This window comes from Heloderma suspectum, chromosome 3 (genome assembly GCF_057233095.1).
Source record: "Heloderma suspectum isolate Gila_16-S chromosome 3, 16-S_ref, whole genome shotgun sequence".
In the NCBI taxonomy this organism is placed as follows: Eukaryota; Metazoa; Chordata; class Lepidosauria; order Squamata; family Helodermatidae; genus Heloderma; species Heloderma suspectum.
The window spans coordinates 281,667,362-281,686,036 of record NC_139460.1 but is presented as its reverse complement, the minus strand read 5'-3'; the positions used below and the strand labels follow the sequence as shown (position 1 = coordinate 281,686,036).

At 44.4% G+C, this 18,675-nt stretch overlaps 1 pseudogene; it reads right to left on the bottom strand.

Annotated features, from left to right (window-relative positions):
* Positions 1-15,629: 15,629 nt before the first annotated feature.
* LOC146351344 (uncharacterized) lies at positions 15,630-16,757 on the bottom strand (annotated as a pseudogene).
* Between the last annotated feature and the right edge of the window lie 1,918 nt (positions 16,758-18,675).

Sequence of the window (18,675 nt, the reverse complement as noted above, 5' to 3'; positions counted from 1 at the left end):
CATTTTGTGAGAGTGCCTATGACACACTCAAAATATGCCCACTGACAACAAAAAAGGCTGGGCAGCCCCCTTGCTTAGACCTTAAATGAGGCCAGCGATGTTCCCCAAACTCAAGAGCTTACTGCTGGAGCTGTTCCCTGAGAGTTGTCTCAGGGACCACACAGCTCCCTGTAGCTTTGAAACCAGCCTTTGGTGCTGATCTACATTTCTTTCTAGTATCTGGGACTTGGGTGAAAAAAAAATAGATGAAATGTTGCAGGTGCAGCTAAAAGCACAGTGAGAAACACCTGCTTTTTGGCAATATCAAGAAATGAAACCAAAAAGGGTTTTGCACAGCGCTAAAGTCAAGCGAGCCCTTGCTCTTAATTGTGAGAGTGAAATTGGCCTGTTCAAACATTATATTGCAGTGGGATAAACATTGCTTAACTTGCTCCATATTGACTATTTGGAACCATTTCATCTCGGTTTCTGTGCACCCACTAGAGAGGAGATATTTTCCACTGCTGCCCGCTGAGCCTACATCCCACCTTCCCTGCAAAGAATGCACGGTGACATAGTCTCCAGGGTCTTATTCCAATGCTCATAGGAACACAGGATGCTGCCTGGTCAGACCATGGGTCCATCTAGCCCAGTATTGTCTACTCCAGCTGGCAGCAGCTCTCTGCCAGAAATCAAAGTGGATTGAAGTTAACCAAAGAGGACAGTCTATGGTCTCCAATGTGGTGCCCATGCACACCCCTCTTGGTGCCTACCAGGCTCCCTGCCCTTCCTGATTATTTAATTTTAAAAGATTTTTTTTTAATTAAAAAGAATTAACTAGCTGGCTGGCATGCTGCAAAATGAGGTGCTGCCCTATAGCACCATCTTTATTTGGGGTCAAAAGAATGGTTTTGTGTTTTGGAGCATAGACCCCACTTCTGCCTCGTACCTAGATTATTGCGCAAGGTCCTTTTCTTCAGTCTTCGCAACTTGCCTTCTGGGAAATGAGTGATTGCTGTACCCACCATGGTAGCCATTTTATGAATAGGCACCCTACCCCCCACCCCCGGTGGCACCTAGGAATATCAGGGAAATCCACAACGGAATCAAATGAGTTCTGATTTCAAAGAATCCAACCTGCAGATTCCACAGTGGACCAGCTTTTCCTGAGTTGCACCGATTTTGCAGACTTGCAGACCGATCGTTTTACCTTCTGGAATTTCACATAAATTTAGTCATAGAAAAATACATATTAAAAAAAAAAACACTGGCCAAAAGTATGCATTTCCCCCATAGGCTAAAGCATGAAAATGCACATGGTGTGTGTGTGTGTGTGGGGGGGGGATTTGCGCATTTTCTGCAAGTGCAAATTTGCACAAATTCAGAAAATTGGAAAAATCCAATTCTGTCAATGAGCAGACAATGGAACAAAAGGCATCTGGCAATCCACAAAATTCAGACAGAACAGATTTACAAAATCCGTACACTTCTAGTGGCAGCCATTTCGTGAGAGCATCCATACCACTCTTTATCCAAATGTTACCACCAAGCCAAAAAGGTTGGGGACCTCTAGTCTATTTAGAAGAGGACATCTGGCCACCTTAGTTGCAATGGTATAAGTCACCATTTGTACTACTTCAGTTTAAGCATATCTATAGGATAAGAGTCATTGCTGATCATAACGCAGGGTAAGTTTACAGGGTCAGGTCCAGCCAAGCTAAAAACAGTTTTGTAGCAAAGTTTGTACAAGGAAAAAGAGAAGAACAGCCTTCCTGTAAAAAGGACTCATAAAGTTTTATACAAATAACATTGTTAAAGAATGTCATCCAATAGGGCATGATAATTAAAAAAAACACCCTTCATAATTCCTAGGGGGGATCTTCACAACAACAGAATGAGACGCATGTTGGAGTATTATCCAGATTTTCACGGAATCAGCTTTGGTCCGTCAGGGACACCTGGAGCAAGATAAGCCGAGTGTAGCGGACCTTTAAAATCTGGTTTTCAGGGGTCACACAGAGCTTGAAAGGAACATACTTCCAGGTGGGGGGAATGGAATTGACCATTATTAACCTGGCAGGGGCTGCTCAACCAATGAGAGAGGCTTGTTTCCCACCCCTGTCCAGGCTCCCCCATTATTATGAATGGACAGCAACTAATTTTCCCCATGTGTGCAGATTTCCCCAGAAGCCCAAATCCCTGGTTCTCGAGTACAGCATCTGATGGCTCCCCCTGAGAGCACCTCCCCACCCCAATTTTGCCCTATTCCAGCACTCTGCTGTGGTGTTATTGCTTCCAACCACCACCACCTCTTCTCCTTTTCTCCTTCTCCCTGCTTGCAATGAGAAGCTCCCGTAAACCCAAAAGATCATTATTGCGATAAAGCAATAACAAAGGACTTTACATAACAGAGAAACTACAGAACATCAAAGAAGCACAACATCGCAATAGCAATTTAAGAGAGCATAGGAGAACGAAAGGGTACTTTATGGTGAGTTACTAAAGTTAGCTTTTAACCCTTTCACTGCAGGGGAGTGAGATTTATTTCTTACTTCTGAGTAAACATGCACAGAATGGGGGATTAGTTAAAGATTACAAGCAGGCTAGCTAAGGTGAATGCGTGTCCCCACTACTGCAGTAATGTGAGGGGTTGCTGCTGCGCTCCTGGGGATTTTCTCAATGGGAAAAAACTACTTCCATTGGGGAAACAAGAGGGAATGGGGCATCCCACCCCCTTGACCACATCACTGCCAGGTCACAGAGGCATTCCCAGGATTTAGTGTGTGTGTGTGTGTGTGTGTGTGTGTGCACGCGTGTGTGTGTGCAGGAGGCAGGGAGAGAGACATGGCACACTGTGGTAAAACCACTAGGGAGCCGCTTTCAGTAAAAAAAAAGTAAGTTTGTTTGTTTATTTATTTATTTCTGTACTGCCCAATAGCCGAAGCTGTCTGGACAGTTCACAAAAATTAAAACCACAGAGTGCAACATAAAACAATATAAAATATAAAAGGACTAAAAGGAGTTTCAGAAAATGCATCTTTTCAAGAGGGAAGCGGCTGGTTGGCAGCGGATTTGTGATGACGTCATCTGTTGCAAAGGGATTCAGACTGTTCTAACTTTGCACTAAATCGCTTGTGAAGACAGCCCCCTGAATTTCCATCCAGAAGGAGTTGGAATACTCAACATGGTTACATTGAGGAGCAAGTAATTTGTGAGAATAAATATTATTTATTTATAGCAAAATAGCAAAAATGACTCTTCTACTGTCTCTTGACCAAAGGAGAGATCTTTAAAGCTAACAGCCCAATTCCGCACTCCATTGTCATGAGGCAGCAGCATATAGGAACCAGCAAATGTGCCGCAGATTTGATATCGTATTATTCTCAGTCCCAGATCTTGCCACCTGAGGTGGAAACACTCACTGCTGCCACCACCTGCCCACTTCTGCCTCACTGCCTTCTCCTTCCGCCACCTCATGCCCCTTCCCAGCTGTAGGGCTCTTGTGAGAGCTCACCCAAACTCTCGCAGGGGCCTGGCTGAACGCCTGCAAGGACTTGCCAGAACTCTCGTGGGGCCAAGCCGAGCTCTCGTGAGACCCACGGCTCATGTGAGGGGAAGCGTGGGGCACATGGCGAAAGGTCGGGCAGATGGGTGGCTGCTACTCCAGAGAGCCCTGCCAGCCGCTCTCTTGCTGAGGGAAATGCCTCAGCAGGACAGCAGCTGGAGGGGTGATATAGCGCACTCACCGCAGGAGGCGGGCCAACAGCAGTGGGCCTTCCTTGCAGGGGCGGGGAGATCCCCCTCCTGATGCGAGCACATTAGGCTGTGGAATGGTAGGGCTGGCCCTGATTATTCTCTTATGCTGATCCTGGGGCCCAGTTCAGCCCTCTGTCCCAGGAAAACAGCATCCCTCAGGCCTGGGGGGCTGCTGCTCCTGCCCCATGTGCTGAAGGAGGTGACCTATCCTAGGGGTGGGCAAGCCAGAAGGAACCCTGGGAAGAGGATGGGTTTAAAGCTCTCCCTCCTCCCAGCAAACTGGACCAAGATGTCTGAAGTGGGGGTTAAGATGTGAAGGCCTGGGGGGGGGAACCCAGAAAAGTGGGGGGAAACAGAAAAGTACAGACCCCCCCCCGGATTTTTAAAGGATTTGGGGATAATTGAGGTGGGGTCTGTTTCTGAATTTTTCTGTTCTTTCCCAATTTTCTCTGGGGGTTTTTTCTGGACCTTCACATCTCTAAGTGTGTGTGTGTGTGGGGGGGGGGGGTTAATGCATTGTTTGGGAGGGGGAGGAGAAGCCTCCTGCATGGGAGGAGTGTGAGCTTAAAGCATCTCCCCCACCCGGCAATCTGGATCAAGATGCGGGGGGGGGGGGAAGACTAGTTTTTTTAAAAAATATATATGTGTGTAGCCCCTGGCTACCAAGCCAACACTTCATGTGGCCCTTGGGGCTGAAAAGGTTGCCCACTCCTTTCCTATACATCAGGGGTGGGCAGGAAGTGGATCTCCAGGTGTTTGGGACTTCAACATTGGCCATGCTGGCAGGGGCTTATGGGAGTTGACGTCCGAAACGTCTGGCATCTACCTTCTGCTCACCCCTGCTATACATAACTCCAAAAGTCTGCCAGCCATTTCCTGCAGGGCTACAGAGGGGCTGGTTATTTAAAGGACAGGTAGTAAAGAGCTGGAGGGACAGGTCCCCGAGACACCGAGTTTAGGATGCTGCTTTAGGTGCAGGTAGCATCTTAAACCTATGGCAATGCAGCACCGCTGGACAGACAGTCTCTAAGATCATTTCCCAACTTCCAGTCACTGCAAAAACAAAAGATACTAACACTTATTGGAGTTCTATGCCAGAAGCATCGTTCCTTTTGGTAATGGTTAGCATCATGCTCTGAACAACAAAGGACTGCCTGTGACCCAGAAGGGGAATAATTTAAATTTCAAGGTGCACTTGTGAGCATGAGGGTCTATGATACATCAGGTGGGATTGCAGAGGGGGAAAAGGTTTAATTTCCCTACACTGAGCTCTGCTTGCACATCTTTTACATTTTTGTTGCCATTTAGCATTTAATTGTTATTTTAGCCATTAAGGCATCGACAGCTCTGCACATTAAAAACATTTTATGGGTCCCCTGCTTAGGAGAGTTCCGCCTGCAGACATGAAAAGATGGATACAATTTATCTCTCTTAAAGAAAGTTTTGCTTTTAGCATTTGTTGTGTCTTAAAGAGCTCATCTGCTGTGTGAAATATTCCACCTTTCCTCTCCCCCCCCCCGGGGGGGGGCACAGCAAGGAATAATTCATTTATGAAATCGCACTGTGAGCCACATCCAACTTATCATGCAGGTGATTTACCTCAGATTGCTCAGCTGCACCCATGAAAAGAAGTGAATGAATAACAGCAGGACTCCCAGAGAAGTCTACTAGTTCAGAATGGTTCCAGCTAAAGACAAATGTGGCAGCTAGTACGCAGTGGACTTTAGACTGAAGAAGGAAAAACAGATTCATAGCTAGCCTTTGGGATGGGATGCAGGGTGGGTATGTAGATATGAGCTTGCAGGGAAGGCAAAATGGGTTTGAGTGAGAATTAATGGAATGGCAGCTGGGAGAGATAATTAGCCAGGGTCCTATTTTCTTCACTAGAAACTGTGTTGGAAAGAAATGCATTTTGGACTGATCCAGCAAGGCAGTTATTCTTGCAAGAAGATGATGTGGACAAGAGTGCACTGGATGGGAAAGGAAAATGGTAGCCACCAGAAGTGACTTTCAAAACTGGTTCTACTGCTGCCACTACAACAGGAGAACTGCAAGTCCACCACCCTCCAAATCATATGAATGGCTAGGAGTGAGTGTAAGTTACAAAAATGTATCCATTTGTACCCCTTTGTTACTATGCTCATTCATCTGTGAACAAATGAAAACTGAACCAAATGGGTCCTATTTGGTTGAATGCTTCATTCATCCCAAAATAGGGTGGCCACTTATGCATCACCCCAAAAAGAGGACAAGAGAGGATGCCAATTTTTATGACATTTGCACATGCAAATGTATATGTATAGGTGAAAATTTAGAAATAAGAGCTATAATTTTAAAAGAAATACAGTACATCTCACCATAGTGGAGAAGACTGAGTAGATGACCTGAGTGCCAGCATAGTCTGCTGTCCAGGTGCAAAGCAGTGATGGGCAATTCCAAGGCTTTTGCTCCCCCTTTTTATGGTTCTTTGATGTCAAAGCAGACTTGGGCTGGGTAGCCCCTCAAGAAAAAACATTCAAGATTCCAGCAACTCCATTCCATTCTCCCTCCCCCCAGCTTTTCTGCCCCCTCACCTCAGTCAGTCAGCATTCTGTAGGCCCTCTGCTCAGTCCTCCTTGGTCTATTCTTGGAGTCCCCCTGCAACATAAACCTGCTGGTACTTCCTTCTTGTACACAGCCGGTGCCATTTTAGCTACGGCACTCACAGCCTGAACACTGGAAATAGAGGGAATAATATTTTGAGCCAACTCAATGTGTGTACTGGTGAATAGAGGGAAAAGTGATCTCTTAAGGCATGGGTTGGCAATCTGATGCCTGTGGTACACCCCCAGACACCCTTCTTGGCACCTGCCAAGATGCCCTACCACCCCCACTTAATAATAACAACAACAACAACAACAAACAATCACACATTTTCTTACCAGCAGCTGGGATTACTCTGAAATAGGTTTCTGATGATGCTGAAAATGGAGGGTTCAAAGGAGTTGTTTAGTGTGTTGGGGCTCAGTCCACTCCTCTATCTTGTACTCAATGTTTGGGGCAGGTTGCCAGTTCTTTGCCATGCCTCCCATGGCAACCATTTTTTTGGTGTGCATGGGACAGTTTCTTAAACTGCCAAATGTGCCCACAGCCCAAAAAGGTTGCTGACCCCTGTCTTAAGGTAACCAAATCTGAAACATAGATTTTTTTTTAGCTTCAGCCAAAGACTTCATTTGCACTCCAGAGCAAACTTGACATCCAGTGCACAGTGTGGTTTAATGCGCTCCAAACAGCATTTGCAACAGTCTTCCTAATAACTGCATGGAGATAAACACAGTTCAGTCAACAGATCTAGAAACCCCTGAAACTTTCTTCCATTGGTAACAGAGGCAAAAGTATACAGTAAAGTTAGAAATACCATTGAAAATTTCTGCTATGCTAGACTATGACCAGGTTTGCACAACTGGGGAGGGAAAATAAGCCACTATAGCTTATTTACCTGCCCTGTGTGTGCCAGTCGCAAGCCACCTAATTTCCATAATTACCCTCACCATGCACGGGTTATCATGCTGTCCAAACCCAGCAGGGGTGGGTGGCACCTGGTGGGGGTAGTTATGGAAATTAGGCAGCTTGCGACCGGCACATGTGGGGCAGAAAAATAAGCCACCATGGCTTATTTTCCCTCTCTGATCATACAAACCTGCCCTATGATTCCAAGGGCCAAACCAGACGTTACTTTAAATCCATATCAATCAGCTACGTCTTTTTCCTCCCATTTTACTGTAGCGTCGGTGCTGAGGGCCCAATGTGGATCAAGCTCCCAGTGTTGAAGACTGTGGGGCAAGGGACCTTTAAGATCCAGTTCAGGCCCACTGCACCTACTCTAGAGTAAAAATGGAGGAAAAAACTTAGCTGCTAGATTTACAGTAGCGCTGTGCAGGGACCCCCTGATCTGACTCAGAAGCCGCTTTGTGGCTTCTGAGGCTGGCCCATTCATCTAGGGAAAGATTCAGGGGGGGCCCGACCTGACTCGGCCCTGAACCCAAAGCAGGATTTGGATTTCGAACCCCACTTCAGGTCCCGCCCGACGCCCCCTTGCAAACCTCCTTAACTTGCCACCGCTGCTGCCTTCTCTGCTGTCATCCTCGCTGCCTCCCCTGCAGCTTTCTCCATCGCCGTCATCATCCTTGCCACCACCATCACCATCCTTGCTGCCACTGCCCTCCCCACCACTTTTTAAATTTTATTTTATTGCATTTATATTCCGCCTTTTTTCCTGTTGCAAGGAACCCAAGGCAGCTTACATGATCCTCCTCCTCTCCATTTTATCCTCACAACAACCCTGTGAGGTAGGTTGGGCTGAGAGTCTGTGACTGGCCCAAAGTCACCCAGTGAGCTTCCATAGCTGAGTAGGGACTAGAACCCAGATCGCTGGGCTCCCAGTCCAACACTCTAGTCTCTGCCGCCGTGCTCGCCACCGCCAGCTGCTGAGGTGTAAACGCGCACGGTGACTCTTACTGCACACCATTTTTAAAATGGAAACCTCCTGGAACTTCCTTTGTTCCCCACTCCACTTCACCAGGGAAGGGGCACAAAGTGATCCGAAGCAGCCCGCTTCAACTCAGGGTTTGGGCCTTGGGCCAAAGCAGTGCACAGCTCTAATTTAAAGTAAGGTCTGTTTTGGCCCTAAGTGTACAAGCATGGAAGTGCATTCAAATTTAAACCCTGGGGTTTATTTTAAAGTAAAGTGAATAAGTGATCTGGGCATTCATCTAAAATACAGCAACTTGGAAGCCAACAGGTCTACTGAATTTCACCCACTCCACTTCCATGACCACTGAAAAACATGCTTTTGCATAGCAGTATTTTTGGAATGAGCTCTCATTTCATTGTGGGCTTCTTCACATGGAGCTTTTATCCTGCTATTGAGATTGCTCACTCAGAAGTTTGCGAGTCCTTTAGATGACATAGTGAACCTCCTGCACTAAATGATCTTTATTCCATTTTAAAAGAGATGGAAGATAATGACATATCAAATTACCCCACTTGTGTTCCTCTTGAGTTCCCTCCGTGAAAAAGGAAAAGCCTCAAGAAGAGGAACTAGAGCAATGAAACATATGGAAGACTCAGATAAGGGGGAGAAAGAGGGGGGAAGAGGGGGGAGGAAGCACGTGTAAAGGGAGTCCATTGTGATCCTGCATTTAAAATGGAAGTGTAGAATTGCTCTGTGTCTGCATTTTCCTATGAGTAAATCTATTAAGCTCTTCAGATGCTTTTTTTTTAAAGACTGAATTTAAAGCACGGTTACAGAGGGAAATAGCCTCCGGTTTAACAGTTAGTTAATTAAACCCTTTTACCTTATTTAGCAATTTAAATACAAAGCAGTAACACTCAAGTTATAAATAGAGCTCACTGAGACACAAAATGCATACATTTGCATAAAAGATCAGAGCAACTGATGAGGTGTAATTGGCATCAAAATTTGCAAAGGTTCATTAACACTATTCGGTAAGTTTTGTTGATGTCAACAGTTAAAGCCTTTTGTAACAGAACTGCTGATTCTATTCATTTTCCCAGGAGGTTTTTATCATCTTCTATTGAGACTTCATGCATTTCTGACTATTCTTTTTGGATGAAGAATATTTTCTTGTTCAAGTTGTCTTATGCCAGGCCTACACAACTTGTGATTCAGAAGCTCACTTCAGCCTCAGTTATGTTTTGAGACTTGCCAGGTGTTTGACAACCTGCCCTGTTTTTACCGACACAAGCAAGCAACAAAAATAGGATGGTTATGGAGTAACTAATGGCAGGGCAAGCCCAAGACCTTTTCCTGCCTGAAGCAAAGGATAAGATGGTGCCCACCTCCATTCCAAGTACAAAAGCCAGCAGGAACTGCAGTTAAATCTTACTTTAGTACTGGCTATACAACAGCATCCTCTGCCACACCCAAGGACAGCAGGCTAAATTAGGGGGTGCAGGACAAGACATGCGGCACACACACCATTCTGTCCTACTCTGGTTTTATTTTGATTTGAACTTTTAAAGTTTTATATTAACTTTTAAGATGGTGCCCACCTCCATTCCAAGTACAAAAGCCAGCAGGAACTGCAGTTAAATCTTACTTTAGTACTGGCTATACAACAGCATCCTCTGCCACACCCAAGGACAGCAGGCTAAATTAGGGGGTGCAGGACAAGACATGCGGCACACACACCATTCTGTCCTACTCTGGTTTTATTTTGATTTGAACTTTTAAAGTTTTATATTAACTTTTAAGATGGTGCCCACCTCCATTCCAAGTACAAAAGCCAGCAGGAACTGCAGTTAAATCTTACTTTAGTACTGGCTATACAACAGCATCCTCTGCCACACCCAAGGGCAGCAGGCTAAATAAGGGGGTGCAGGACAAGACATGCGGCACACACACCATTCTGTCCTACTCTGGTTTTATTTTGATTTGAACTTTTAAAGTTTTATATTAACTTTTATCATGTATTTTAGGATTTTAATTTTTGTGAACCACCCAGAGAGCTTTGGCTGTTGGGTGGTATAGAAATGTAATAAATTGAATTAAATTAAATTAAATTAATGCAAGAGAGGGGAATGGCTGGAGTGTGTGTGTGTGTGTATGCGCGCGCTTCCGCTGTCCTTCAATGTCTGCTGCCTAAGGCAGTTGCCTCACTTTGCCTAATGGTAAGGTTGGTCCTCCCTGGTGGGCTGAGACATAGCTTGCCGAGTCAAAATTTGTGGGGGTCTCTAGGGGTGGAGAGACCAGCCTATTTCTGGTCCTTGTCAGTTTTGCATGTGGAACATAGGAAGCTGCCTTATACCAAGTCAGACTCTTTGTCCATCTAGGCCAGTATCGTCAGCACTGATGCGCTGCAGCTCTCCTGGGTTTCAGGCAGGATTATTTCCTAGCCCTACCTGGAAATGCCAGGGATTGAACTGGGAGTTTTCTGCATGCCAAGCAGGTGCTCTACCCCGAGCTATGGCTGACCACCACTCATGTGTTCATTCATAAGTCTGTTCCACATTACTTTGTGATTTTTTTTTTGCCCTGCACAAAAAATGTATTCCAAAATGTATTTAAATAGTTCTCATAAAATATGAATCTCTAAATTTATCTTAAAATACTAATTTTATATGTATTTTGATACATTTTTTGAACCAAGAATTGCACTGTAAACTTCAGAGCATTGTGATATCTGAAGGATCGGCTGTGATCCGACCTGCATATTAGTCTGGGAGGTCAATTCGTTTTGTTCAGGTCAGTTCACTTTGAAATGCAGACTAAATGAAATCCTCCAACATCCCTACAACCATCAAGGTAGCAACAAAGAAAAATCTTCTGCAAAACAGGGTGTGTTTAATTACTGCTTTTATCTTGCATTAAATTGCAAAACCATTTCTACCAGGCTGAAAGAGCAAGTGGGAGTGTAGGGAGCAATGAGAAAATGTTAGAAATGTGAAAATGTTAGAAATGTCGCATGATTCTGCTGAGATAAACAAACATGCTTTTCATTATGCTGCTGAAGTACTAAAAATAAGGGGAAATGGAGAAAAGTCCATTTATTTTTTCCTCTAAGCTACAATGCGACGTTTGTGTTTTGATTCATTATAGATGTATGAGTGTGTATCATCCATCTCATATAGACTTCAGAGAGTTCGATCCATGCTGCATGGAAACAGGTGCTGGTATTGCTGTTTGTTTGTTTTAATTCTACATCCCTTTCCAGCTTTATCTGAACAGTGGCTTAGAGCCAACAACATGTTATGTTATTCACACATTTAAAAAAGCATATTTCAACTGGCCACTTTTATTTTGAAGGAAAAAGCAGCCACACACACCTGATCTGGGGTATGCTCTAGGTTACCCTTAATTCATCCCAAGATCCAAAGACCATTCATCCAAAGATAGCCCCTACCAAGTGAGGTGTGGTGGGTGACTGCTAATGAGAGGCCCAGGGCCAACGTCAAGGGTAGGCATTGTCAGGCACTTGCTGAGGGCTCACACCACAGCAGGGGCCCGCTGGCAACAGCCCCCTAGAGTTGTCACTTCTCTTCACTATTGCAACTTGGTTGTTCACCTGTTCTAGCCCAGACAATAGTGGTGGCGTGACAAGGAGCAGCAGCAGATGCCACTGCCTACTTGCTCAGTGGCTCTCTGCCTGCCAAGCAAGCCAGTGGGGGCAATGATGAGAAAGAGGAGGAGGAGGAATAGTAGCTGCTGAAAACAGTAGTGAGAAGGTAGCCTCACTGAGGGAGGGGGTCCACTGAAGATGTCTTGCCCAAAGGCCCTCCAAAACCTGGAGCTGGCACAGAGGCCCTTTGCAGTGATGGTATCCCAGATGTGGAATTCTCTCCACAGAGAGGCTCACCTTATACCTACTTTGTGGACTTTTCTAGGCACCAAGAAAATACCTTTTTATTTTAAATTAAAAGTCCCTTTAAGGCCTTTTAAAGTCTTTTAGAGAGCCATCCTATGGCAGCTAGTCAGCGGCTAGATGGCCATAGGATATGTGGGTTTCCAGGAACCGACCTCAGAGTCCATGCTCTGTGGTCGGTTCCCGGAGAACTGACCTTCCCCCATTCTGTGCTGCCTCATTGGCAGCATGGAATGGACCCGCGCTTCGTGCTTGGAAGAGGAGTGCGGAGTGGCCAAAATGGGTGTTCCAGGGCAGGGAAGGTGGAAATGCTGGTACAACACATCCTATGTGTCATCTGGCAGCTTCCTCCCCTGATCTGCCTTCCCACAGCTAGACAGCCAAAATCGGCCATCTAGCCGCAAATGCACGGCAGGAGAAGTGCAGAGGGAACAATCCCCTCCGTGCTTCTCCTGCCCTGCATTGTATAGGCAGTCGCCTCCAAGTTCAGAGGCGGCCATCTATCCCCATAGGATTGTGCCCTTAAAGACATAAATTTTTAGACTGCAATCCTAAACACACTTACTAAGCACACGCCTTATTCCCACTGAACACAGTGGTTAATTTTTAAGACAGCAGGTCATTTGTAAAGCGAATGGGTCTTAATTGTCCATTCAGTTACTTTTGAATGAACAAATACAATAATATTTTATTGTATTTTATGACATTATAATTTTAAACTGTTGCAAGCCACTCTGAGTACTACATAGGTACTAGAAGGGCAGGGTAGAAATCTCTCTCTCTTTCTCTCTCTCTCTCTCTCTCTCTATATATATATATATATGTGTGTGTGTGTGTTACATTTAGATCATACCTACAAGAAGCCCAAGGTGGTGTATATGTTTATCCTCTTCTCCACTGTATTGTCACAACAACCTTGTGAGGTAGGTTAGGCTGGGAGTTAGTGACTGGCCCAAAGTCACCCAAGGAGCTTCATGGCTGAGTGGGGACTAGAACTCAGGTCTCCCCAATCCCAGTCCAACACTCTAACCACTACGCCATGCTGACTCTCTATTTATAAGATTTAGCAAGAGTGAGGAATAAACCAAATTTTGCAGACTGACCAACTAAGCTCTCACATGTAAAAGAATTTGTTTCTTCTCAGGGTATGACTTCCATTGATGTGCTTGTAGTCTCTCTCTGGTTTTATGATAAAAACTCTAAAAGCAGCACCTCTGCCTTCCAAGATACTCTCCATAGGGCAGGGATGGGGCCAGACTGCCTCCCAAGAACCCTTTTGGGGAACACATGCCCAAAGTGGGTGAGCTGAGAGCCCAAAGTGGGTGGACCTAACCCACTCTCTCCCACATGTGCCATTCACACACAAATACACCCTATTTGCACCCCTCCCAATCCCCCCTTCTCTCTCTCTCTCTCTCTCTCTCTCAAACACACACACACACACACACACACACCATTCATATTATCCATGAAGGTCAGCTAACAAGGGGGTTACTTTTATCTCCAGTGCAGCACACTAGCAGATAGGTTTAAATCTCCCCACCCAGCATGCCATGATGGGGATGAAAACTGTGTCCTCTCTCCTCCTCAGCTGACCAGTATGGATCAGCTGAGGAGCAGAAAGGGGCCAATTTGAATCGTGGCATGCTGGACAGTGTTTTAAACCTCTCATTCAGTATGCTGTGATGGAGATTAAAATCATGAGGAGGGACAGGACATGGCCTGGGAGAGTGTCATGGGCTGGATTGGTGAGCCTCATGGGCTGGATTAGGCCCACAAACTGGAGGTTGCACATCCCTGGCCAGGCAGAGGCCTCCCTAGCTTCCAGGCAACAGTGTAACTTCAGACAGACACCCTTTTGGTAGGGAGGGAATTATGTGACTAAAGAAGACCAGTGGGGGCTACTTCTCTCATACTGTGAGAAACGAATACATATTTTTAAAGCTGTATACACAGTGGGAACTCCAAGCTAATGATATACACATCTGTTATACTGATATGCATCTCTTTATCAAATCTAACATTTGACTTCAGAAGAGGAGACTTCTCTAAAATGAGGGAGCTGGTAAGTTGAAAGGGTGAGTCAAGAGAGTTAAATCCTTTCAAAATGTGTAGACGTTATTCAAAAGCACAACAATAAAAGCTCAGCTAGAATGTATATGACAGGTTAGGAAAGATAGCCAATCCAAGAGGTCACCAGCTTGGTTAACAAGCAGTGTCAAGGAAGCTATTAGAGAAAAGAGGGTTTCTTTCATAAAATGGAAGTCTTGCCCAAATAAGGAGAACAAAAAGGAACACAAACTTGCACAAAGGAAATGCAAACAGACAATAAGCGCTGCAAAAAAGCATTTTGAGGAGCATATCGCTAACAATATCAAGGCCAACAATAAAGAATTCTTTAATCTTTTAGAAGCAGAAAATCAGCTGGGGAGGCAGTTGGACCTCTGGATGACAACAGAGTTAAAGGAGTACCGAAGGAGGATAAGGAGATTGATGAGAAGCTTAATGAATTGTTTTCAACTGTCTTCACTGCAGAAGATGTAGGCCAGATACCTGTGCCTGAACTGATGTTCTCAGGATCAGAGTCTGAAAAACTGAGGCAAATATTGGTGACAAAAGATGAAGTTCTCAACCTTATTAACAAACTGAAAGTTAATAAATGACCACAATGTTAAACAGGATTGGGGGAGTTCATGGGTTGTTCCAACATTCAAAAAATGGAAACGGTTTGACTAATTGTTCTGAAATTGCCAGGTGCCAGAAGGAAGTGTTGGCTTTACATACCCTGAACGTTTCATGGTGATTGGTGAAATACTGAGGGAGACAGATCAGTTTAAATAGAAAAAAACCCCAACTCCCTCTGTCAAAGAGACTTTTAGAATTTATATTGGTGAAATGGTTACAAAAATTGTGCTCTTTCCCTGGTAGACTTTCCAATTTGTTTACCAAGAACGAGAGGAGGCAGAGATCTGGTCCAACACGATTTTATTCTGCAGAATAAGGCAACCTTTGGGGCTAACGCTCCAACAAAGATCACAATCAAGTAATGTGATCCAGAAGCTTATATACACAAGTCTCTGGGGGCTGTCTTACACCTGCTCTCTACCACTTTCTTTGTCTAGCTGAAAGGGAGACAGGAAACAGACAACACCTTTTACATACTCAGGAATGCGTAGAGAGAGGCAGCAGAGAGAGAGTTGTGTACTACGTAAACACATCCTTGGCATTCCTGAGTCTCTGATGAGGCACCGTGTCTTTGTTTAGCATGGCAATCTCACACAGAGGTAGAATAGACATAGCCTAGCTTATAAAATCATGGGATAACAGACATATTACAACTGACATTTCTATAACACTCCCCCCTCAAAAGGCTTTTCTCAAATCTTATACCTCTGTTTGGTCCAGCAGTGGACCACACACTTAAAGGAGCAAACCATTATCAATAGTATCATAACAAATGGAACTGCGCCAGTTACAAGTTGTTTCAACCATGCAAAATCAGGGAGCCAAGAAGTCAACCATAACTAAGGATCACTTGCTCTTGAAATTCTGTTCAATCATATCTTGTAGTTTGGCGATTTCATCTTCTATGGTTTTGTTTAAATCATGGAACTTTACTGTACACCCTTGCTTCACTACGGTGCAGAAGCCACTTTGGCGTGCTAAGAGATAATCTAAAATAAACCGATATTGGGCCACTAGCTGGCTGAGATCTTCAATTTCAGATTGTATGGCCCTTACCATTATGGCTGTGGCATTGATGGTCTTCTCTAAATGGCAAGTGAGGCCTAGGATGCTTTTCCTATTTTCTTGTGCAATAATTCCTGGGTATGAACCCAGGGTAAGCAATCCTGTAACTAGCCTGCCCCCTACCCTGTTTGGTTCTGAATCTGACAGTTGCTTTCCAATAATTACAGTGTCATCACAGTTCTTACCCATCTGTCCTACCAGTTGCCCCATCCCTCTAACCTCTCTTTTTCTTCTCTTAGATTGAGGTTTTACCACTTGTACTGGGATGGTGAGATACCCAACCCCTACACATTGGTAATTTCTAGGGTGGTAAGTGGTAGCCCATCTATCAAAGAAAAACCACAGGTTGGGATCTTTCATCTGTCAACCTGAGCATATGCTACTTATCCCAGCATAATTGGGAGAGAACATAGGGTACTCGGGGTAAAGACTGCCAAAATCAGTGTCACCGAGATTAATGGAAGAAGAATAGGAGGAATTAAAACTTCCCCAAAGCTAAAACCAATCTGTGCACTGCGAATAATTTCTCAACCCATCTAGAAGAGGTTTAGCCTTGTTATAATTAAGGGCTTTATTATTCTAGACACAAGAATGTTGACAACAAAAACACATTCCCCTGGTGTAAGTCTGGAATTTGAACTTTCAAAACTCAGTCTTGTTCAATTCATCAGGGACTCTTAAAAAGAGAGTGCCCTCTTTCTGTAGAGCTCCAACTATTACCTGCAGTTCTCTAATTAAGGCAAGCAACAAAGTGAAATCTCTGATAGTTGATGGGTGTTCGTAGGAAATAATAGAATCCTCCCCATTTTGCCTAAACATATGCTCAGCATGTTTCTTAAACCAGTTTCTTTTTACCTGAGTGGGAAGTGTTAAAACAACTAGACTTAAGAGGAAAAGAGTAACATGCATGTTTAAGCATCAGGAGATTGCTCTCTCCTGAACAAATACTTTAGTCTCTCTAGTGGTTTGCTACTCCAACGGTGGCCTTCAGGTGGGTCAGCTTCCAGTATGACCCTCTCTGGTGCAGGTGATGCCTTTACGCGGGTGTGAAGGATCCACTTCTTCCTTCCAGTGACCTTTACAGCCATGTGAGTGGTCAGTAGAACTTGAAACGGACCCTTCCACTTCTCAGTAAGTGGTTCATCTTTCTAGGACCGGATCAGCACCCAATCACCAGGACTGAAATTATGCACTGGAGCATCCAAAGGCAAGGATTGGTATGGTGCTGCGAACCTGTGAAGACAAGACAAAACAGACTGCAAGGCAGTAACATATTATTGGATCTCTAAAGCTCTTACTTTGAAATTCACATTTAAGCTATCAGCCATAGGTAACATCTGAGGTGGGCGCCCATATAACATTTCAAAGGGTGTCAATTTAATACTTCCCCTTGGGGTTCACCGTATTCGAGTCAAGGCGATTGGCAAGGCCTGTGGCCATTTCAACTTAGTCTCTGAACAAATTTTAGTAAGCACTGACTTTAGAGTGCAATTCATCCTCTCAACTTGACTTGAAGATTGAGGTTTCCAAGAGGGTGTAGCTTCCAGTTCATTTGTAATGCCTGGGCCACTGCTTGTGTCACTTGTCCAACAAAATGGGGCCTCTGATTGGATTTAATCTTTTCAGGTAACAGGAACTTCGGGACTATGTACTTCTTTTAACAAGATCTTGGCTACTGTCTGTGCAAATTGGGTATGCCTCAACCCATCTGGTCAATTGGTTTACTATTACTAGCAAGTACTGATAGCCATGAATCTGGGGCAAGTCTGAAAAGTCAATTTGAAGTCTCTGAAAAGGATAGTAAGCCCATGAGTGACTTCTCATTTGAGCTGGAGGCTTAAACATCTTTGGATTGTTTTCGAGGCACAAAGGGCAATTAGCCACTGCTCTCTGGATTTTAACATATAATCTTGGGGCTACAATGTGTCTCACGAGTAGATCTTCTATCGCAGTTCTTCTTAATTGTGTCGTCTGGTGCAAGTCTCTTACTATAAAACTCAAAAGAGGCTTGGGTATGAACTTTGCCTCTTGGGACTACCCACCATCTATCTTCAGTTTGCTTTGCCTTATATTCAAGGACCTTTTCATTTTCAGCCAAAGAGTACATTAGAACTGAGTCTGTGCTCAAATACAGTATCAAGGCTTGCTTCAATTTAAGAAAAGCCTTTTAATTTAATTGTCCACTCGTACTGGGTAATATTTTTGTCAAAGCTTCATACAGGGGCTTCGCCTTCTTTCTATGATCAAGTCAAGAGGTTTCAGTGTCTTTTTAACTTTTATTGTAACTAAAGTTTTCTTCAGAGCCAAGCAGCCCTTCAAGGTGGAGGTTTTGGACCCTGGTCTCTGTATGGCTATTGTGGCCCCCCTCTTTTTCCCCTTTAGCTCTGGGCAGACTTTTGCCAGTACCTTTTTTCTTCGCAATAAACACATTTATCTTTCTGACTTGCCTGTTCTGCAGATCATGTTTCAAACTCTCTGTGCCATGCACCAGCTTTAACTTTTTATTTGCCTTTTCTGCAAATTAGGCTGTTTGCTATTGTCTCAACAGAAACTCACTTTTTAAACCTTCTTGCCTTACATTAATCTCAACAACGCACATTTGGGATAAGCTCCCTTTTCTTTTAGTCACGTTTTCTCATCTTAAAGAACTCTTACATTGTTGTGGCTACTTCATTTCTAAGTGATTGGCTCTAGGCATCAGCTGCTTCTAATTCAACCTGGAGGCAATTCATCTTGGAGGCAACTACCGCTACGCTTTCCCCCTACAAATGTTCTTTCTCCGAGTTCTAATTTTTTTCCCCAAGCCTTTATTTACTTAATCAGGGAC